This window comes from Lepidochelys kempii, chromosome 13, assembly GCF_965140265.1.
Source record: "Lepidochelys kempii isolate rLepKem1 chromosome 13, rLepKem1.hap2, whole genome shotgun sequence".
Lineage (NCBI taxonomy): Eukaryota > Metazoa > Chordata > Testudines > Cheloniidae > Lepidochelys > Lepidochelys kempii.
Genome location: NC_133268.1, coordinates 7426295 through 7446689, shown reverse-complemented (window position 1 = coordinate 7446689; position 20395 = coordinate 7426295). Strand labels below are relative to the sequence as shown.

General features: G+C 42.0%; 1 protein-coding gene across 3 annotated transcripts in view; it reads left to right on the top strand.

The window, feature by feature from the left end:
- Nucleotides 1–955: 955 nt before the first annotated feature.
- Nucleotides 956–20395, top strand: part of SLCO4A1 (solute carrier organic anion transporter family member 4A1) — a 45560-nt gene continuing 26120 nt past the window's right edge. The window contains exons 1-3 of one of the 3 annotated variants that reach the window (XM_073309121.1): nucleotides 956–1041; nucleotides 2160–2277; nucleotides 4818–4932. The gene's annotated coding sequence lies outside the window, so the exon portion shown is untranslated. Of the gene's footprint in view, nucleotides 1042–1073; nucleotides 1132–2159; nucleotides 2278–4817; nucleotides 4933–20395 lie in introns of those variants that run through there. The other 2 variants (XM_073309120.1, XM_073309122.1) reach the window with 2 other exon arrangements.

The window sequence follows — 20395 nt, the reverse complement described above, 5'->3', positions numbered from 1 at the left end:
CTTGGCCTTTACTGGCAAATAGCATTGTCTCATTGTCCCCTCCTGGAGAGCCTGGGCTTCAATAAAACCAAAACAAGAATCTCTTCATAAATACAGATGCCCCATGGCACTTTTTTTCCTTGGCCAGGACAGGAAATTATGCATTTTACCTCACCCACTTCATACAAAACAGACGCATACCAACTCAAACAGGCATGCACGCACCCAGACACACCCACAAATATAGACACGTACACAGACACACATAGGCAAATGGAAAGATACAGACACATTCATGCAAACAGGGAGGCACCCAAAGATGCAGGGGGGCACAAACACACACACAAAGGGATACAGGAGACTATGCGTGCGTGTACACACACACACACACACACTGGAGGATGTGAACACACAGACACACACACAAAGGGGACATGCACACACAGGGATGCTTGTACACAAAGGGGGACATGCAGGGGGATACATACAAACCCAAAGAGGGACATGCACACACAAAGGGGGATGCCCAAAAGGATGGACAGACACACACGCAGAGAGACAGAGAGAATCTTTTTCAGTGTCTGGGGTCAGGAAATAAAACTGACCAGCACCCTTGAATTCGTCCACCCCCTTCCCTTGCCCCCCATCCTTCTCTCCTCTCCCCCATCAGCCTCTCTTCCTTTTCCCCGTCCCCTTTCCCTCCCTTCACCAACTTTCTCTTCCCTTTCCCCATCCTCTCTTCCTTCTCCCCTATCCCCATCCTCCTCTCCCTAGGGTGACCCCCAGTCACAAGTCCCCCCCGCGCCTCCCCGGGCGTCTTGGTTCGTCGTTTCTCTTTCTTTCGCTGCCACTTTCGGTTTTAAAGTCACCCTGCGCTGGGGATGCGTTTCTATTGGTCCAGCTGGGATAAGGCCACCACCTTAAATCCTCCTGGATTGGTTTGGCTCTTCATCAATCATTTCTAGAATCTGGGACTCCAGAAGGGCTGAATGGAGAAGGAGGGAGGGAGAAATAGAAACTGGCGCACAGAGGGAGAGAGCAGCTGCCAGAGGCCAGGAGGAGGTACATGTGGATGGCTGGCTGGGTGGGGAGAATGGGGTATTCAGTACAGTGTGTATAGAATAATGCAGAGACAGTGTAATAGATTGTAAGGTAATAAATGATCTATATAGTGACTATTTAATAATGATTATAGGGATCCAGATTATTCTTCCCTGTTTTCATTTAGGTCCTTTTTGTGATGAGGTTTATTGCAAAACTCAGAGGTCTGATCATCTATTCTGCTGAATATGATTTTCAGTTCCCTGAGGGGGTCAATGGTCAAGGTGTGCAGCCTTAGGGAGGGAGGGTGGCAGCTAAGGGCTGGCAGGAAATACAGGCTGGGGAGAGGTATGGAATAAGCATGGATGAGTTTATATTTATTCTGCTTTCAATGGCTGATCAAGTGCAGCAGTGCAGAATGAATGGGAGCTGTGTGTTCTCATTGTCAGGTTATGCGCAGCAGTTACTCCACAGGATAGTATGGCCATAGCCTGGTCTGTCTGGGAATGTACTTAGCTCTGGGGATACAGAAAAACAGACAGCCATCGGTACAGCCTAGGCACCCCGTTTAAATGATGTAGATTTAAATAATGTATTAACGTGGCTCAGGAACTGGGGTGACGGACAAAGTTGTAGTAAAAAACCAAATGAATGAGCACTTGATGTTACGTTACCTCCCTCCCTGTTTTTATAGCAGCATGATCAGGCCACACAATTTGGGCAAAATCCTGGCTTGTTTGGTGTTTATTGATTTTTGTTTTGGTCACTAAATAGCTCAATTTTGGGTGTGTCTGGGAGGGAGCACAAAGCACTTGGGATGGGCTGAGACCTCAGGGGAGGAGGAGGACATGTTATGAAAGAGACAGTGGGGAAACCCCCCCCCCCAGCAACAATGTTTTGTTATAATTTCTGATAATTGGCTGTGGGTTATTTTGTGGGAATAGAACAGGAGGGAAGGGGCTGCCAATAGGCATATATCGGTCTTTTAAGCTCTGTTTTTTTTCATTTTGCCACTGGTCTGCATGCTGATGGGGCAGTTTTGTGTTCTACTTGGGGGGTAAAGATGCGGGACAGTGATATCTGAGCTGAATTAATGTTAAGCTGGGTGACCTTATGGTTTGACATTCACCTCTCCTCAGAAACCTTCGCTGAAGCCGGGTGAGGGTGCATGGGAGACGCAGCACTGCGTCCACATGCTCTGAAAGCCGCCTGCTTCTGTAGTGTGCAGCATTGTTCCTCCCGCAGCACGTCCGTGTGGTAAGTGTACACTCAGCCCAGGCGCTGGGCCCTGGCGGGGGCTGGGGGTTCTGAGCTGTTTTTCCAGGAGACAAGAGGATGACAGAGAAGGGGATGGAGATGGAGGGGCCTAATGGTTTATTTAACTGAGGCAAGGGAGGGAGCCTTGCCTGTGCTCCGGCACTCAGCAAGGAGTGTCTGTCGGGTTATTCTCGGTCATGCACCTGCTGTTGCCACAAGGCAATCGCCTGCCTCAGCCTCTGTCAGGAAATGAATCTCTTTTTCTACCTACTCTGCAGTTCCTGCCATCCCCCTCTCCCCCTTGAGTTAATGATCAAATTAAGCTTAAAAGCTTCCCATAAAGGGCCAGATCCTGCTCTTGCTTAGACCAGTGTACATTAGGAGTAATTGTGTGGAGCCCAATGGAGTTAACCCAGACACATTAAAAACTTTCCCATAAAGGGGCAGATCCTGATTTCACTTACACCGGAGTAAATCAGGGTATGTCTACACCAAAGTGGCACACCCACAGCACTGCGGCTAAGCCGCTGGAGTGCTGCAGTGTAGATGTGTCCTGCATCGACGGAAGGGGTTTTTCCATAGATGTAATTAATCTACCTCCCCGAGAGGTGGTAGCTAGGCTGATAGAAGAATTCTTCTATCAACATAGGTGCATCTACAGTGGGGGGCTAGGTGAACTTAACCATGTTGCACAGGGAGTGAAATTTTTCACAGCCCTGAGCGAGGTAGCTAGGTCGATCTAATCTTTAGATGTAGACCAGACCTTAGTTTAGTTCCAGATTAACTCTGGTGTAAGTGAGAGCAGCATCTGGCCCTAAATTTAATCCTGTGGCATAAGCAAAAAATCCAGAACATGAATCATGAAAGATCACTGCCCCACTTGGAAACTTTTAGATCTACGATACATCACCCAAACCACATTCAAATGTTACGCACCCTTTTCTCTATTTCCTTTAGCATTATTGCGGATTGCCAGGTAATATGTGGGAGCTAATGGCTCACTAGAGGTCCCCTTTCAACTCACACCATTATGAGCAGCACAGAACATTTTACTACCTCATACATGGGCTGATTCAGTAGCAGGCAAATCAGGCAGAATGCATGTCATACTGAGATGTCATCATGCTTTGAGCTTGGTATTAATGAAATTATATGATCTCCTAGAAAGTAGAAATACTCTAGTGCAATAATGAAGGTATTTTATCTTATTGTAATAATAATAATTAATACTTTTCAAAGAGCTGGTTGACTTTTTTGCATAACATTTTTTAACTTGGAAAATGGCTCCTCCCCCCCCCCTCCGAAAAAAAAAATCTCTGGCAAAAAATTTGTCAAAAATCTTGAAATTTTTCAATTTCCATGATGTTTTCTGTGATTTTTTTTAAGCAATATTTTTATCAATGCAATGGTATCACAAGGTACCATTCAAATGTTCCAAATTTTAAATCAACAATAACTATAGTTAAATAAAGAATAAAATGCAAGACTATTGTTATTTCATTATTATCTTTTCTCTTCCTTGTTGTACTTTGTCAATCAGAGCACAGCACCATTTTTATAATGAGCATGAATTGGATCATTTGCTTTTCTTCCATGGGCAGAGGGGATGCCAATCCAGTGGCTGTCCTTGTGGGCATAAATATAAAACTTCACTGCACCATCCCTTCTTGCGAGCATATAGACTCCTGAAGGGGCATGCAGGGATGTGGCTTGATGGGATTCTAGAGCTGCTGGAGGAAGGAGGTAGTGGAATAGTGGACCAGCTGTTCTATGCAGTGGCATCCCTGGCTGATCCCACAGAAATCTGAGTAGATACCTGATTGAAAATTAATGCTGTTTCAGTGGCTTTAATTCCTTCTTGGCCCCTCTACAGTTGCGATTGCCACAAAAAAACTGCACTGCCAAGGGAAAATTGGGGCCAGCCTTCCATGCAGACACACCATTACACTCTGCTCTGCCTTCCTCTGTCTTGGAACATCAGAATCCATTGGAAGTGGAGGCTACGACTCCTGCCCATTTCACTTCACCCAATACCCTTCTCTTCAAGTATATAATTGACTGCAAACTCCCTGAGCTGAATCCCATGGAGTTCCCGGCCTCAGCCTTTGTAATTTTCCCAATGGAAAGGGACAAAATCTGTTATTAGGGCTTGTCATGCAAGAAAAACCTTTTCTCATGAACAAAAATCAAATTTTTTAAGTTGTTTTTGTTTCATCTGTTTTCCAATGGTTTCAAAATTTTTCGCAAATCGAAATCCCCTACTCTGGTTTTATTGAAAACATTCTTGAACTGTTTCTCAGTTTTTGTAATTTACTGAAAACAAAATTAAATGCATTTCAATCACATTTTTTATTTTAAAAATGAAAAAAAATCTAAAAAAGCATGATGTTTTTCACAAGAAAAAGGAAAAATGTTGATAATTTTCCACGAAAAAAACGTCACTGGATTTTCAGAATAAGGTTCTATTTTCACTAAAATCTTGTCATTTGATATTTTTGACCCACATCAATTACGATGTATGTTGTTGTCTTTTTGCTTAGGGGTCCCAATCAGGAATCAGTATGCCATTGTGCTAGGGGCTGTACAAACACCAGAACAAAAGATGGTCCCTGCTCCAAAGAACTTCCAATCTAAGTATAAGATGAGACATAACAGGTGGGGGAAATGCTATTTCAGTGTGATAAGCAGTAATCGCAGTGCAGCAACTGCCAAATGATTTTTCTAGCTATACTTTGCAAAGCTAGTCTATTTGTTGGAATATTATTAATCATAATTATGTTCATATCATAGTTTGCATTCCTGAGATCTCAATGGCCTTTAGCATTAGCAAAGTGAGCTCCACGCTGCTTCCAGTGAGGTAGGTTAGCATGGCTATTAGCATCTTTGTGCAGATTGGTCATTTTCACCCAGGCATGGGGATATCCTAACACGACCCTCAGCTTTTTTCATATCTTGTTTCCTGGTGTATACACTGCTGTTATGGGCATGAATTTATGTTAAAGAAAACCCACCAACCCTTCATTGTGCAGAATCACTTGAGTAGAAAGAGATATAAGTGAGCCCTGTATATATACGGCATAGATCTTGGTAATCAGCAATAATGGGAATGGATGCGCAGAAAAGAATGTGTCCAGGGTTTTGGTGCTGGGATGATTGCAATGAATGTATGCATATACCTAGGGCTAGGGTGACCGGATGTCCCATTTTTATAGGGACAGTCCCGTTTTTGGGGACCTTTTCTTATATAGGTACCTATTACCTTCCACCCCCGTCCCACTTTTTCACAGTTGCTCTCTGGTCACCCTACCTAGGGCTCAGTACTTCTGAAAGAAGTGCAAAGCCAAAGCTCTAGGATTCAGCCCTCAGAAGTGCAGAGAGGCTTCCATGTAGTGCAGGACAATGAGCTCAGCAACCTGAGTTGACACCGGTGTGTGCTCTGAAATGAGAGCTTTTGACTGGGGAGGAGTTGGCATGCTGGGGAGGGAAGGTTTAGACGGAAGGCCAGATCTTCAGCTGGTGTGACATAAGGAAACTTCATTGATGTCACTAGAGCTACAGTGGTTTACACCAGAAGAGAATCTGGCCCACAGGGTGACCATGGCAAAGAGAGTGAGTGCAATCCCGTGAGTTCAGTTCACATGCATAGCAGCTAGGATTTTCAATCTCTCCTACTGCCAACAAGGAGTAATTGCTACTACTTTAGATCTGCATTTAGCAGACAGAGTGTGAGGGCCAGTCACTGATGGAAAAGCACCCCAGGGTGCAAAGAAATTAGCATCCAACTACTCAGTGCCGTGTGAGCATCGATTGCAAACACACCAAGGCAAGCTCTGTATTTTTATTATGTGTGTGTACATCACCTCGCATGATGGAGCCCTGGGTTGTGGTTGGGGCCGCTAGGCACTACCATGGCACCATAAATAAATTAAAATGATTGCTAGAACATAGTGCACTCCTCCCATGTCTAATCCACCCTAACATATCCCCTAGATGAATGAGGGTGGAGTGGATGGCATAGCGCTTTAGAATGATCTCAGCTGATCGTACTCTTCTTGTCAAGCCAACACATGGCAGTGATCACTCTCCTTGGTTTATTTCACTTTTATTATGAGCAGGGTGGATTTGATTTAAATCACTAGTCAGGCAGACTCGATTTAATCATGGATTTCTACATAAAAGTGTATTCTTGTGCGTTGTTATAACCTTAATACATATTCTTCACAACTCAGATGAGACCCAAACTGGGTCTCTTTTATGGCCTGCTGCCATTATAGGTTTTCCCTTCTAGTGAGAGAATGGTATGGTAGATCTCAAATCAATGAAGGCTACAGTCAGAAAGACCTCAAGACTTCTGGAATATGCTGCTCAAACAGTTTCACTTTTGTTTCTACTGCCTGTCCCTCCCATCTCACATTTATCTCCAGACTTCTTCTCCTTGTCCAAATCTATTTTGTCCCCAACACTCTTCTATTCATTGAACTTTTTGAAACTTTGCACTTTTAGAGAGAGGTAAGGGATTGACTCTGTGTAAACAAATTTGCAGAGGGACAATAGGATTGTGGTCTGTTATTTCTCACCTCTATATATCATTTTTTTATTTATTTAAAAACATTTTTGCTGTTAACAAGCGTGTTATCTCTGGAGACACAAATCCACAGTTTGAGAACTGCAAAACTAAGCATCTTTGATGGTATCTTTTAGACTGAGCACTGAGTCCCATTGGGTAGATAGAAAGATTAGCCTAAATAATCTATACAGAAGCCCCTGGAACCCCATAAGATTGGGTCCCTAATCCATGAACTATTGGAACTCATTTACAAAACTTTCCTTAAACATTACATGAATATTGTCTTATACTATAGAATTAGAATTTATAATCCCTATTCCATGATGAGATATTGTGGAGCTATAATGTATCTTAATTAAAACTATCTTTAGATAGCGTTTTTCCTCAAAAAGCATTTTATTAAAAAAATCCAATTTTTTTTATTTTATTTTTTTAAAAATCATTGATTTTTATCCACCCTGATTTTGAGTAACAAAGCCCCGTGCTCAGCAACCTCTCGCTCTCTCACAAGACCTCCTCCAGACCCCTGCAGGACTGAGTCCCTACTATGCAGGCACAGTTACTGTAGGAATACAAACTGAGTATTTGGGCATTGTATTTGAATTCTGTTTCAGTAGCATGAACAGAACACACTGGAGTAGCATTAATAGAACATTGACTTTTCCAGTTTGTTCCTTAATCACTATGCCGTCTTGCTGTCAGTGAAGTGTGGAGCAAGGTGATTATGCAATGAGAGGGTTTTTCCGTTATGTAGAATTCTGGTTAATATAATAATATAGTAATGCTTAGTGAGATCCTCCTATGCAAATATTTAGCAAAGAGCTGACACTGTATTTGTTCTAATCGGAAGAATCACAATGCTTTTATTTATTTGAGCATAAGCTTTCGTGAGCTACAGCTCACGTCATCGAATGCTTTTATTTAGTTTGTTGCAGGCTTGGTGGTTAGCCAAATAGAGTATGATATCAAAGGAAAGATTCCCCTTTTAATGCTGTCTCTCCCTTCTAGGGTGACCAGACAGCAAGTGTGAAAAATCGGGACTGGGGTGGGGGGTAATAGGAGCCTATATAAGAAAAAGACCCAAAAATCGGGACTGTCCTTATAAAATTGGGACATCTGGTCACCCTACTCCCTTCATAACCTGATGCCCCTGCAGCCTTTATGGTATATAAGATCACGTCCTTCCAGTGCTGTTACTTTAAGGTGGGTCTGCTCCATACTAGTTACAAAGTCCCCCTGGCAGGCATTTCAAGGTGACAGCCTTTGAAGCCAATTGGAGTTTTAATTTTTATTTCAATGGTAGTAGGACCAGGCCTGTCGTGTGCTCCTTTAATACCTTTGAACCACTTTCTCTTTCCTGTTTGTTGTTGTTATTAAGGCAATTTAGAGCCAAATGTTCAGGTGACATAAATTGTCATAGCTCCATTCTGGCCTTAGTGAATTTAGAGCCCATGAAAGATGCCAGAGTGACAGCACCAGAATCTTAGTCCCAGATCCTCAAAGATATTTAGGCTCCTAACTTCCACTGATTTCAAAGGGAATTAGGCACACACATGCCTGTGAGGATCTTGGTCTTAAGTAATTTATCTTCAGAGTGAGATGTGCAAAGCAATGACAATTCAAAGTTCCATACACTGCTCTGCCAATGTACCTCAGCTACCATATTGGGCCTAATCCAATGTCTATTAGCATCCACGGCAGGATATTGGATCAGACCCATTGTTATGATGGTTTCTATTATGTGGACATCTGTCCATTAGAAATTAGATGGAGCAACCTCCCCACCCCCAACTCTTTCATGCAGGCCACTGAAGAGCTACTGGCTGGCCATGATATTCAGTCTTTACCATATTCATCACTATATGAAACAATGACCTACTAGGAGTCAAAGACTCCATCCCATTACAACTCCCAACCAAACATGTCCCATCCTACTTTGGCGATCATGATAGGAAATGTACTGATTTGACATAAGAACTGATTCAAAGAGTACTGAAGTCAATGGACAGTCTGTAATCGACTTCATTGGGGTTTGCACGATGTCCTTAGTTACTACAGTGGCCATTGCATTGGAAATACCTAAGACAGAGAGGTAAGTAGGTGGACTGTTTAAGCAAAACATTTAATATTTACATAGAAAAGTTTTTCTGATGTTAAACCTCTGTTTGGACAGAAGCTAGCTAACCTTTTACACAAGATTTCCATATTGCTGGTGTCAAAAAGTAATGTCATTGTATTTAGCTGTCTCTTAGGGGTTTAATGCAGTTTAAAAACTATTGTGATCCATAGTTGGAGCGCAATATAAGTGCAAAACATCCTTTTTATTCTAATTGTATTGTGTTTTACTTTTCAGTAGCATGGCAAGCATCTAGATTAGTCTTTGAAATTCCCATTGTAATTAAACACATTAGACCATTTCTATCCCTTGTGTAATCCCACTGATTTACAGAGATCTGTCCCAGGGGTGACTTAGCCCCTAATTTTAAAATATAATGTATATTTTATATGTGGCGTGAACAATCTTTTACCATGCAAACTTGCAGAATGTCAAACTGAGGGAACTGAAGACAGTTTTTTTTGAATGATAACAGGTGTAAGAAGAAAAGGGAACTTGTAACACTTAAGGGTTTTTTTAATTGATTTTAAAGGAGGTAGTTGTACATGTTGAGAAAACAAGATCATATTTTGTTTTTTTTCAAAGGAGATACATAAGGATTTGTTATGGTCTGTCTGAAGAAATTCCTAGCAAAAGTATTTTTCTGTATTTCCAGAGATACAATTTCACATTTGTGAAATACATCTCTCGAAACACACTGTGGCAATGAGACAGGACTTTCATTTTGCTAGCTGTCAAAGATATAGTAAAATAAAGACAAACTATAGAAGTCTGATAAACGAGAATAGCACCTGATAAAGAAATAAGTGTTCCCAAAAGTGCTTACCTTTTCTGTTCCTAAATATACCCTTCCCAGAAAACCACCTCAAGCCAAACTTTAAAACATTAAGATATTCTAAAAATTGTTGTTTTAAAATTTCTTCCATTTTGGGGGCCACATAGAGACCATGGACTCAACCCTGATTCCTGGTGCAAGTTAGAGCAGGTGCAGGGGTTGCTTCAACTCATTTCAGCTGGAATGGCGCCAGAGGGGTCATTCTGCTGGTCCAGAATTGCTAACGGGTAGTGCATTCTTCCCATGCCCAGCTCTGCATTACATCCCCTAGATGAATGAGGGTGGAGTGGATGGCATGGCCCTTTATGCTGCCAGGGGATTCCCCTATAACAAGGGAATCCCTAGCAGCCTCCTGAAGGCAGCTTTAAGTCCTCTTTGCACTGCTGGAGTAGACTTACTCTGGACTGAGGAGCTGGCTCCTTGAAGCCAGATTCTGATTCCTGTTACACCAGTGTCGATCCAGGGTAACTCCTTTGACATCAGGGTAACCAAGATCAGAGTGTGACCCATTTGTTTGGACTTTTTTCCTAAAATCTGAGGGAAAACATTGAAAGAAGTATTTTAGGGGGAGATTTTCAAAGCTACCTAAAAAAACTGAATTACAATGAATGTGAATTAGGCACCCATGTTCACTAGGCAGCTTTGAATATCTCAGCCTTACATTTTTTTTAAACAGTGCAGTTTTTTAAGTGTAAGTTTTTCTCACATTCGATCACATAGGGGGTCAGATTCTTTCTTTCTTGAGTATTATTTACTTACTGTGAGAAGTTGCATAGACCTTGACTGGACTTCTTGTGTGAATAAATCCGACATAAGGTGAACAAGGTTGGCAGAATCAGACCCATAGTTTGTTATGGAGAAGGAGAGTAGACCAAGTTTTGCCCTCCGTTACATCCATCTATGTTTATAACTGCAGGCAGGATTTCTTCCATTGTATTCATCTCCTTTAACACTCAAAGGGCCGGTCTGTATCTTGCCCCGTTAGCCTTTAGTGGACAACAATAAAATGTTCTCGTACCATAAATGAAAATCAGACTATTATTTCACGGAAGGCAAGAATCCTTTAAAGACAGATTTCAGATTTCCGAGTAAACGTATCCTCCAACAGCTGCTGTGTAATACTATAATTTCCCATGTGTGAGAGACAGTGGAGACTATGATCTACAGGCTTTCTCACTGCCACACACGGACAACAAACCACTCCGAATTCCAGCAGATGTTTTGCTTTGACAATGAGAACATTATACACTTGTTTCTTCCTCGGTCTCAGGAAGAAATACCATTTGGCAGCAATTTGCTGGCTGGCCATGGGAATGAATCACAGATCTGATCAATGGCTCTGTGACTTGAAAATGCCCTCTCGGAAGCAGGGAGGTTTACAAGTTGTCTGGGTTTGTGTCTTTTAAGCCTGTGTTCTGGCCCTTGGAATAAAGTTTGTTGTTTGTTTGTTTAAATCATGGATCTGTGTTTGCATATGGTCACTGGTTTATGTGAATTTTAATTTCTTGGAAAGGTTTAACAATTCAAGGTCATAATGTGCTGTCTGCTCTCTTCTTTGAAATCAAAGGGGAAATCTGCTACAAAATCGATGGTGTGATTTTTAATAATTTAGACTCAGACGGCTGTCCATTAAGAAACGGCAGCTAGCAGAGGGAGAAACGGGCATGCAGGGAGATGAAGACAGGGTGTGGCCAAGTCAGAGTGTCTGTGTGCAACCCAGTGAATGCATAGAGACCACACTTGGGATTTTCAGTGTCCCCTGCTTCCAGTCCAGTGCCACTGTAGAAGCCTACAGCTGAGGCAGTCCTGAGGCCAGCCACTGACTAAAAAGCGCCCGGGGCTTCTATGAAAACCATATTGTTCCAGACCCGCTGCTCAGTGTCTCATGATATCTATTGGCCACATTGTTATTGTCATCCCACTCCTCTCTTTACTCTACTTCACCCTATGGTACTGTGACCACCCAAATGTCAAGCTCAGCAGCCCCTATTGCTGACTCAGTGTTACTCTGTCACACCTCTCATCCCTAGCTCTGCAGGATGGAGTTCCTAGTGTCCTTGTGCAATTGCTGCAGCTGTGAATGCAACCTGGGGATTTGATATTTGCATTTGGAGTCGGAGGCTGCAATGCACCCAGAATTCGGGTCCTCTCAAAAGCCTATGTAATGAGACAAAGATGCAATATGTAGTGGGGTTTTCAGGATGCAGAATTCTGGCTAATAATGTGGTTTTGTGCACCGTGACCGCAGTGTTCAAATTAGCCAAAAGCTGACATAGTATTTCTTGTAAGAGGAAGAATCATAAGCTTATTTTGCCTTTGGGGAGAGTCAAGAAGAGAGTGATGCCAGAAGAAACAGTTTCCTTTCTGCACATTGTTTGGAAAGCAGTGTACTTACAGTAAAAACAACGGTAAAACAATTTTAAGGAACTGATTTAAGCAAAGCATGACTATTTCAGCTGGACAGCCACTCCTTGTGTACCTTGCTTCACTGGAGCCTTCATGGCATGTAAAGATCACACCCTTCCGGCTCTGTTTGAAAGTGAGATAGACCTGAAGAACCCTGCAATCTGATCACCTGATCTACATAACTCAGGCCATAGGCTTTCATGAAGTGATTCCGGAGTCTAGCCCAACAACTTGTGGTTGAACTAGAGTATCTCTTTTAGAAAATCATCTGGTCTTGATTTAAAAACTTTAAGCAATGGAGCATTCATGACAGCCCTTGGTAGTCTGTTCCAAAGGTTAATTGTCCTTTCTGCTCAAAATGTCTTAATCGTATTTCCTGGTTGAACTTTGTTGACTTTAACTTCCAGCCGTCTTGAAATCTTGGCTCTACGTAATCTAGTACCTAAAATGCTTTTTGGTAATCATCTGCTCTGGCTTTCTGTTGATACTGGGTGAAATTCACCTTACTTAGAACAATTAAGTATGACTTAGCATAGGATTTTTATGCACGGGGGCAAATTTCACGCACTGTGGGCAACAGTTCCATAGCTATTAATAGAGCCATGTGTATAATTATACATAATTGTTGCTACTGGAGGCTGATCATGTAGAGGCAGTGGACTCCAGCTTGAGAGCCAAGAGACTTGGTCCCTGATCTTGCGATGGACTGGATGTGAGCAGACCTCCACTGATGTTTCACATAGACACAGAAGTCCATCCACACAGTCTGTTACAGGAATGGTGACTGGGTTCCATCCCTGACTCAGCCACTGTCTTGCTGTGTGACTTTGAGCAGGACACTTACCCTCTCCATGCCTTGGTTTCCTTCTCTGCAAAATGGGATAATAATGCTTCCCCACCTTTGTAAAGCAGGGATTAGCAACCTTTGGCATGAGGCTCGTCAGGAAATGCTGCTGGTGGGCCGGGATGGTTTGTTTACCTGCAGCATCCGCAGGTTTGGCCGATCACGGCTCCCACTGGCCGCAGTTCGCTGTTCCAGGCCAATGGGAGCTGCGGGAAGCGGACCGGGCCTGAGGGATGTGCTGGCCACCGCTTCCTGCAGCACCCATTGGCATGAAACAGCGAACCATGGCCAGTGGGAGCTGCGATTGGCCAAACCTGCGGACGCTGCAGGTAAACAAAGCGGCCCAGCATGCCAGCAGATTTCCCTGATGGGCTGTGTGCCAAAGGTTGTCCATCCCTGTTGTAAAGCATGTTGAAATCTACAGATGAAAAACCACTATTAATGTGCTATGTATTATCATCGATCAAAGACAATGGGCGTTTTGCCCACGTAAGAGTTTCAAAACTAGGGCCTCCTTTGTAGCCCTGCTTGCTAAGATTTTCTCCTCCATCTTCCAAAAGGTGCACATTCTAGACAACGCTGGGAAGGAGCTTGTGCAGCTGGTGACAGCTCAAGAAGTGGGAGTGCAAGAATGTGATGAAGGGTTGAATGCTGACCAAGTTGCCCAGGCAGCCAGGGGCTGAAACTTTGAGGAAACTGTGCAGGTCCCAAAGTAGATAAATCCTGGCCTTGCTGCATGTACTGAGGACCACAGTATCAAATAATAACAATAGAAGGGGGAAATTAGTGTAAAGGAAGAAGACACAGAGCATGATTCTGCTGTCAGCTATAGAAAAATATTGGCAGACTTTGACACAATGTCCAGTTCTACTTATAGTCCTAATTTGTGTCCAGTTTACACATGCTGAAAATACCAGCATTTCTAAAGCTCACTAAGGAGCTGTTCCTGGATAATCTTGGATTCAAGAAGGACCTGGATCCCTGCCATCTCCAGCCTTCTCTTTTGATGCATGGCTGAATTAATTTTATATCAGTGGATTTAAAGTCACCGACCCCAGCTGGAAATTTAACTTTTGACTGGGTCCCACATTTAAAAGAGATTTATATTAAAAAAAAATCTTGGACCATTCGCAATTAGCTTTCTTCTGAGTTAGCAATAATTGTAATTGATAGAACCCACTGGGCTAGATTCAGTGATAACGGCATAAATGAGGAGTCACTCCACTGAAGTCAATGCAACAGTAGCAAGATAGTATAAAACCAGTGGAAGTAATAGAAAAGTCAGGCCATGTATTTTTGAACAATGGATAGAGCGAACGAATTTGCTGACTGCTTTCATGGTGAATGTATTTCTGACCTTTTCTCTCCAGTATTGTTATCTTTCTTTTTTAAAAGGGAAAGTGGATTCCAAGATAGACACTGGAATTTAATCATTTCTTATCAGTGTGAACCTTTGCTGCCCTGGGGGAAAGCAATGGAGGTTAAAAATATGTAATCTACTGGCAATGCCTATTTGTATGTTTGCTTTTATCTGAATCTTGTTAAAGACACATAACATTAAGTATCCAGCAAAAATAAAAAAAAATAGACTTTATCCCAAAATTCTGCTTCCATCAGGTGAGTCTCTATGCATGTAGCTAATATGCCCACTGTATGCACAAAATGGTAATCACTTTTGCCTAAGTCACTAATGCAATTTAATGAGCCAGGCTTGTCAAACCACAGCATTCGGGGGCTTGATCTTACTCCAGGATTGGGGCCTACAGGAGAGGGCTAATAAATTGTTACTTGTGTAAAAAAAAAAAAAAAAAAAAAGTCCTATTCACAAAGAATTTGAAGAAGACTAAAGTTCTTTATAAGTTGATGCTAAGATAGCTACCTGGATTAAACTGATGTTTGTAGATGATCTGCAAAGACTATGCCTGGTAATGATATTTCATTTCACTAATGATGAATATTTTCAAAAATATAAAGTGTGGAAAAGGATGCTAGACTTCTTTTTACTGCTCTTTTGAGGTTTGATAGTAAAACAGTGATGTGTCTACTGAATAGATACGTACTTTCAGAGCAAGTTGAGAGAGAAAGAGATTTATCTATTTTTTGCTAATCAGTGGTTTTTGAAAAAGTTGTTGGCATATAGATTTTGGAGACAGGTTTCTACTTTGGTTAATGAATATAGAGAGAGGGTACAGAAGTGAGAGATAGAGTAGTTGGCATTAAAACGTCAAGCCACAGTAGTATCCACATTGTGATTAATATATTTTCCCCTCTCCTTAAAAAAGGAGACATTCACAGTTACACTGTGACAACAGTTTGGAAAAGCTGATTTTTAAAGGTTTTATGCTGCAATTTTATTCTGACCAGTGAATTTATCTAGATATGATTAAAGAACCTAACTGCTTGAAAACAATAATACTTAGCTCTTTTTCAGAAATACATGTGAACAAAAGTCCATGTGCACTGGACTAATTTTGCATGGGCAAATTATCTTGCATCACAGTAAATGTGCACTCACTTAACATCCAACTGGCCACATTTGAGCATCATTACTTTACAGGATGATGAGCACAACAACTGAACACACACTTTTACATATGTTTGCTCAAACTTTTGGGGAGAAAGGCATTAAAAGAGGAATGGTATTAATGGAAGAGGTTTGGGTATTATATTACTGAAGGCCAAACTTTTTATGTTTGAGTAATGTTCTCTCTGCCAGAATGAAAGTTATGCTGTTAAATCTCTTCCTTGAATTGAAACTGTGTGTTGTTAGAGTCTGTCTAAGACCCCTAGATCCACGCACAGGCACTTTTATCGTTGCATGGATAAACTGAAATAAATAAATACGCTCTGAAAAGGTGGGTTGATTCATCTTCAACGTGTTTTCAAGCAACTAATTGAAACCCATCAAAACACATTATGTGAGAAAATAATATTATTAAATAAATGTGTTAATGATTGCAAAATGCATTGAAGAAGTGCAAAGTGCTCTGTAAGTGCTAAGCTTTATTTATTAATAACATTTTATTTTATTATAGAGCCTTCCTAAAGTGGTCATTTAAGATCAGATGCTACTAGTCTGACACGCATTGAGTAGTCCCTGCTCCTCAAGTGGTGCTATAGACTCCAGTGGGACTAATGAGGGAGGAAGGGACCTCCCAGTATGAAGAAGATAGCTCTTAGGATGATCACAATTGTCTCGTCTGGCCTTGGAATGGAGTAAATTACTTTCATACGGAGAGCCAAATTTTGCCCTTTATCACACTTGCACAGCCCCAACGAAACACAGTGAGCCTTTGTCAAACTGTGGGGGGGTGTTTATCTGAAATATACTATTAGCTTGCAATTATTAAATGCACTATATTTTCTTGAGGCCAACTCTTGCTCACTGTTTCCCAGACTGATTACAAAGTAAAAGATCTCAGGCCTTTAGCCATTTTAGGATAGTGAAATTATTTACAGTGTCACACGTACCAGGGAACAATCCCAACATAGTCAGTATATTGTACAAGTTCTTTTTTTCCATCTTTTACCTATATCAGCACTCTTAGTGCAAAAGCCAGTTCACAGAAGAATCATGTGGATTTGTGACACTCCTTGGGAGGCTTTGCCATTCATAAACCAATGAGTGGATTACACTTTATCCATATGGAGTTTATTATCTGTGACAGAAATAATATGGATAATCCTCATAACCCAAGTAATCCATGAAAAATTCAGTACATGTTACTAAGATAAATTAACCAGATGGGGCCAGAAGACCTTGACCTGTTCTTGAGTGATGGATGGGCCTGAGATGCAAAATTTGGATCACGATCTGAACTTCCCTAAAGTCTGAGGTGTTCGGGTTTAGGATTTAGGTTGGGCACCATATGTTGTCGTCAGTTGTTTTAACTGGTTCAGGACACCCTGCATAAGAGAACGGGACACAATGACTATCACTCCTACACGGTATGAGAAGTACTGAAACCAGTACAGTGCCTAATACTCTAATGAACCATATTTTGGGGCTACACATAACTCATTGACTGTTTGCTCTACATGCTATGCCTTGTATTTCCTGCTCAGACTAATGTATTTGGAGCATGCAGCAATGACGATTTCTGTCTTGCACCGCATGCAGGAGAACAGGTGAGGGGGAGAGGTTAAGGATGTGCAGAACCCATACAGGAGGGGTTGCTATAGAGATCAGCTCTTGGCATGCTGTCATGAAGGTGAATTGACAGCAAGGCAAGGGCAGGCCTGCAGGGGGCAGTAAATGGTTTTGCAACTTGGTTGATCCACAGGCCATTATTCCCACAGGGAAAGGCTTTGCAGTTGCTATGGGGCCTGGTGTGACCCACCAAGCATCTCAGCCACCTGGCTCTGTTTTCCCCAGTCTAGCCTGAAACAAAATGATTTGGAGTCACAGATGCTGGTAGGAAGCCATGGGACCAGGGAGTCATGGATGGATGGTTAGAATCAATAAGCCTTCCTCACTCATGAAGAAGGGGCTTGGTTTTTATTCAATTACTCAGCAAATATTCCTTATGACACTATGATCTTACACAATACTTCAGTGTTGACCCATATAGCATAAGCCGCTTTCACCGATGGGAAAGCTTAAATTGTGAAAGGATGTCATTTGCTGCAGTAAGACCCTATAAAAGTCCAACTGCCACAGAGTAAAAAGGAAGATTAACTATTGTTGGGCATGCTTCAGCAAATAGGATTACGTCAGATGCCAATTATCAGCTAACTCATAACATTCGTCTAATTGAGGTCCGCAGCCGAGTTCCAGAGTATTTTTAATTTTGGTCCTGTGACTTACTGTGCTATATTCAATGATAATCCAATGAAAACCTTTGTTATTTTCACTGTTGATATAAAGCCAAATATTTTTTTTTGGTGGGAGGAGAAGGGGGAGGACCTTTACTAATCTCATAATCAAATGCAAGCCAAGAAAAGAAAGTTCACAAGAAAGAAAGTTTACAGGAGAGTTAGAGAGCATAGTTTAGCTGTAATCTTTCTGAAAGATGGGTAAATGTATAGTTTACAGTAATCAGTATGCAAAGTAATCTAGACGTATTTAAAATCTGGAAATTATCAACTGAGTGATTAAAAATCAAGATCAGTGAAAAGCCATACTTGTGTGGTCCCTATAAAGAGTGACAATTAGGAATTGTATGTAGTTAAATCAAGCGCTCTTTTCTAAAGGCTGTATTCTGTCCTCTGAAGGAGGTACACTCACCTATGGAAGTGAATTGCTCCTACTTAATATGACCCTATTCTTAAATTACTTTCCTAGGTAAAAATTGGTTTGCTGGACATTATATTCAAGCAGTATGGTTTTCCTTCTTGCGGCATGTAGTTGCAAACTGAGTCAGTCAGGATATGACTACAAAGGCAGATGGTGCTGACAGTTTGAAGAATGAAGTTTCTCTGTGTGGGAAAATAATCAGATAAGACATCCTGTGACGGTCCTCTCTCAGGGGGTTGGTCAGTAGGGTAGCATTGCCTAGTGGTCAGAGCGTAGGCCCATGACTTGCAGAGGGGTTGTTGGTAAGGGAGTCCGGGCCCTCCCACACCACTGGGCTCCAACCCAGGGCTCTTTGAGGACTATGAGTGATCTGACATCTTGGGCTGCTTATGGCTGCCCTCCCTGGGCCACGTCCTGCCTGCCCCCCGCAATGGTCCCATGGTCACCATCTGCATTTAGGCGGAGTGAAGGGTGTCTGCTCACCACAAGACAGCTTTGGATGGGTGTGTATAGCTCTCTTCCTCTCTTGGGCAGCAAATTCCTCCTTCAGTGGTATGGCCCACCCACCCTCCTGGGCCAGCTGTGTCCTAGGGCTTTCACCTGCTGGGGTCATTGAAACAAAACAGAGGGCAATGAACAAAACTCGGAGTCCCTATGAGAGGGAGAGGGAAATGCTTCCCTCTCAAGCTGACTCAGCAGCAGGGCCTCCATTCCCTCAAGGAGGGACCTTTGGGCAGTTGTCGTGTGGAGAGATTGTCTTGCCCTTAGCTCTCTGCTGCTGGAGCTACAGGGCGCCAGTCTGCTCTCTTCTCTGGTCTGCCCCCAGTTGAGCTGCTCCTCCACCTTTAAATCCTTCCCCATTTGGAGCATTTCCTACAGGTGTAGCAGGCGGGGCTGGCTGAGCCCAGAGCAGTTCTTTAACCCCTGCTTGCCCAGGGTGTGGGGGTTTGTAAACCACAACACACATCCATAGTTTAAGAGTTTATTATATTTAGATTATTAGGAGCAAGTGTAATGAGAATACCAGAAAGATGAGCTTGCAAAAATGATACATTTATACATACACTCTGGGAGACTGATTTTTTTATGGCTTCATGCTAAAGTAAACTTCAGTAAAGAAACTGGTGCATAGTATAGAAGGTCATCGGAATATTTTTTTCTAGTGTATAGCCTAGATTCTCTCAAGCCAGTAGCCATGTTTTTACTTTAATGTAGCTAGAACGTTGATGCATTTTTATTTATTGCTTCCTGTTCTGTATTAAAAGAAGTGAAAATAAATGAAGGATGATAGCAGAAATAAGGCCACAGGGCTAAAAAAAATCACAGATAGCTTTATATTTATGACATTACCGTTTTATGATGATACTTTTTTTAAAAAATTGGCACTGCATTTAAATTTCAAAGTGTGTGGTTAGTTTCAGTGTTAGCACGTGCTGGCAGTAGCCTGGAGGATTTAGAACTGACATTCAAGAGGAGTACAAATTTTATCTTGGTGAAAATGACTCATGAAATGTGAACACGTTCTTAGATTATCAGCCTGTTGAAAGGAATTCAACTGGGAAAACAAAAAGAATGGTTGTTCTCTATTCTGGTCACAAATCTACACTCCACACGCAGTCCCACAGTAGCTGGACATTCCTGGTAAAGAGCTCAGTACAGAAAGTTGCTAGGCACTTTCTGCTGTGATCCAGAAACACTTAAATTTAAGCATGTGAGTTCTTGAACTACTGAAGACAGGATCGGGGCCCAGAGTGCTTAGCAACTTGCAGGATCAAACCCCAAATGATCAGCAGTGAAATAGTTAATAACATTGGCATAAGGTCCATACCTCTCATAGCACCATAGGCCTGAATTTTCCAAGGTCAGCATTTGTTTTGGCAGTGTGAAATTGCACACTCACTATTTGCACCTGTACTCTACAGCCACAAACACCTACTTTGCACACAAGTTGGTCCCAAAAAGAAAAGGAGTACTTGTGGCACCTTAGAGACTAACCAATTTATTTGAGCATAAGCTTTCGTGAGCTACAGCTCACTTCATCGGATGCATACTGTGGAAACTGCAGAAGACATTATATACACAGAGACCATGAAACAATACCTCTTCCCACCCCA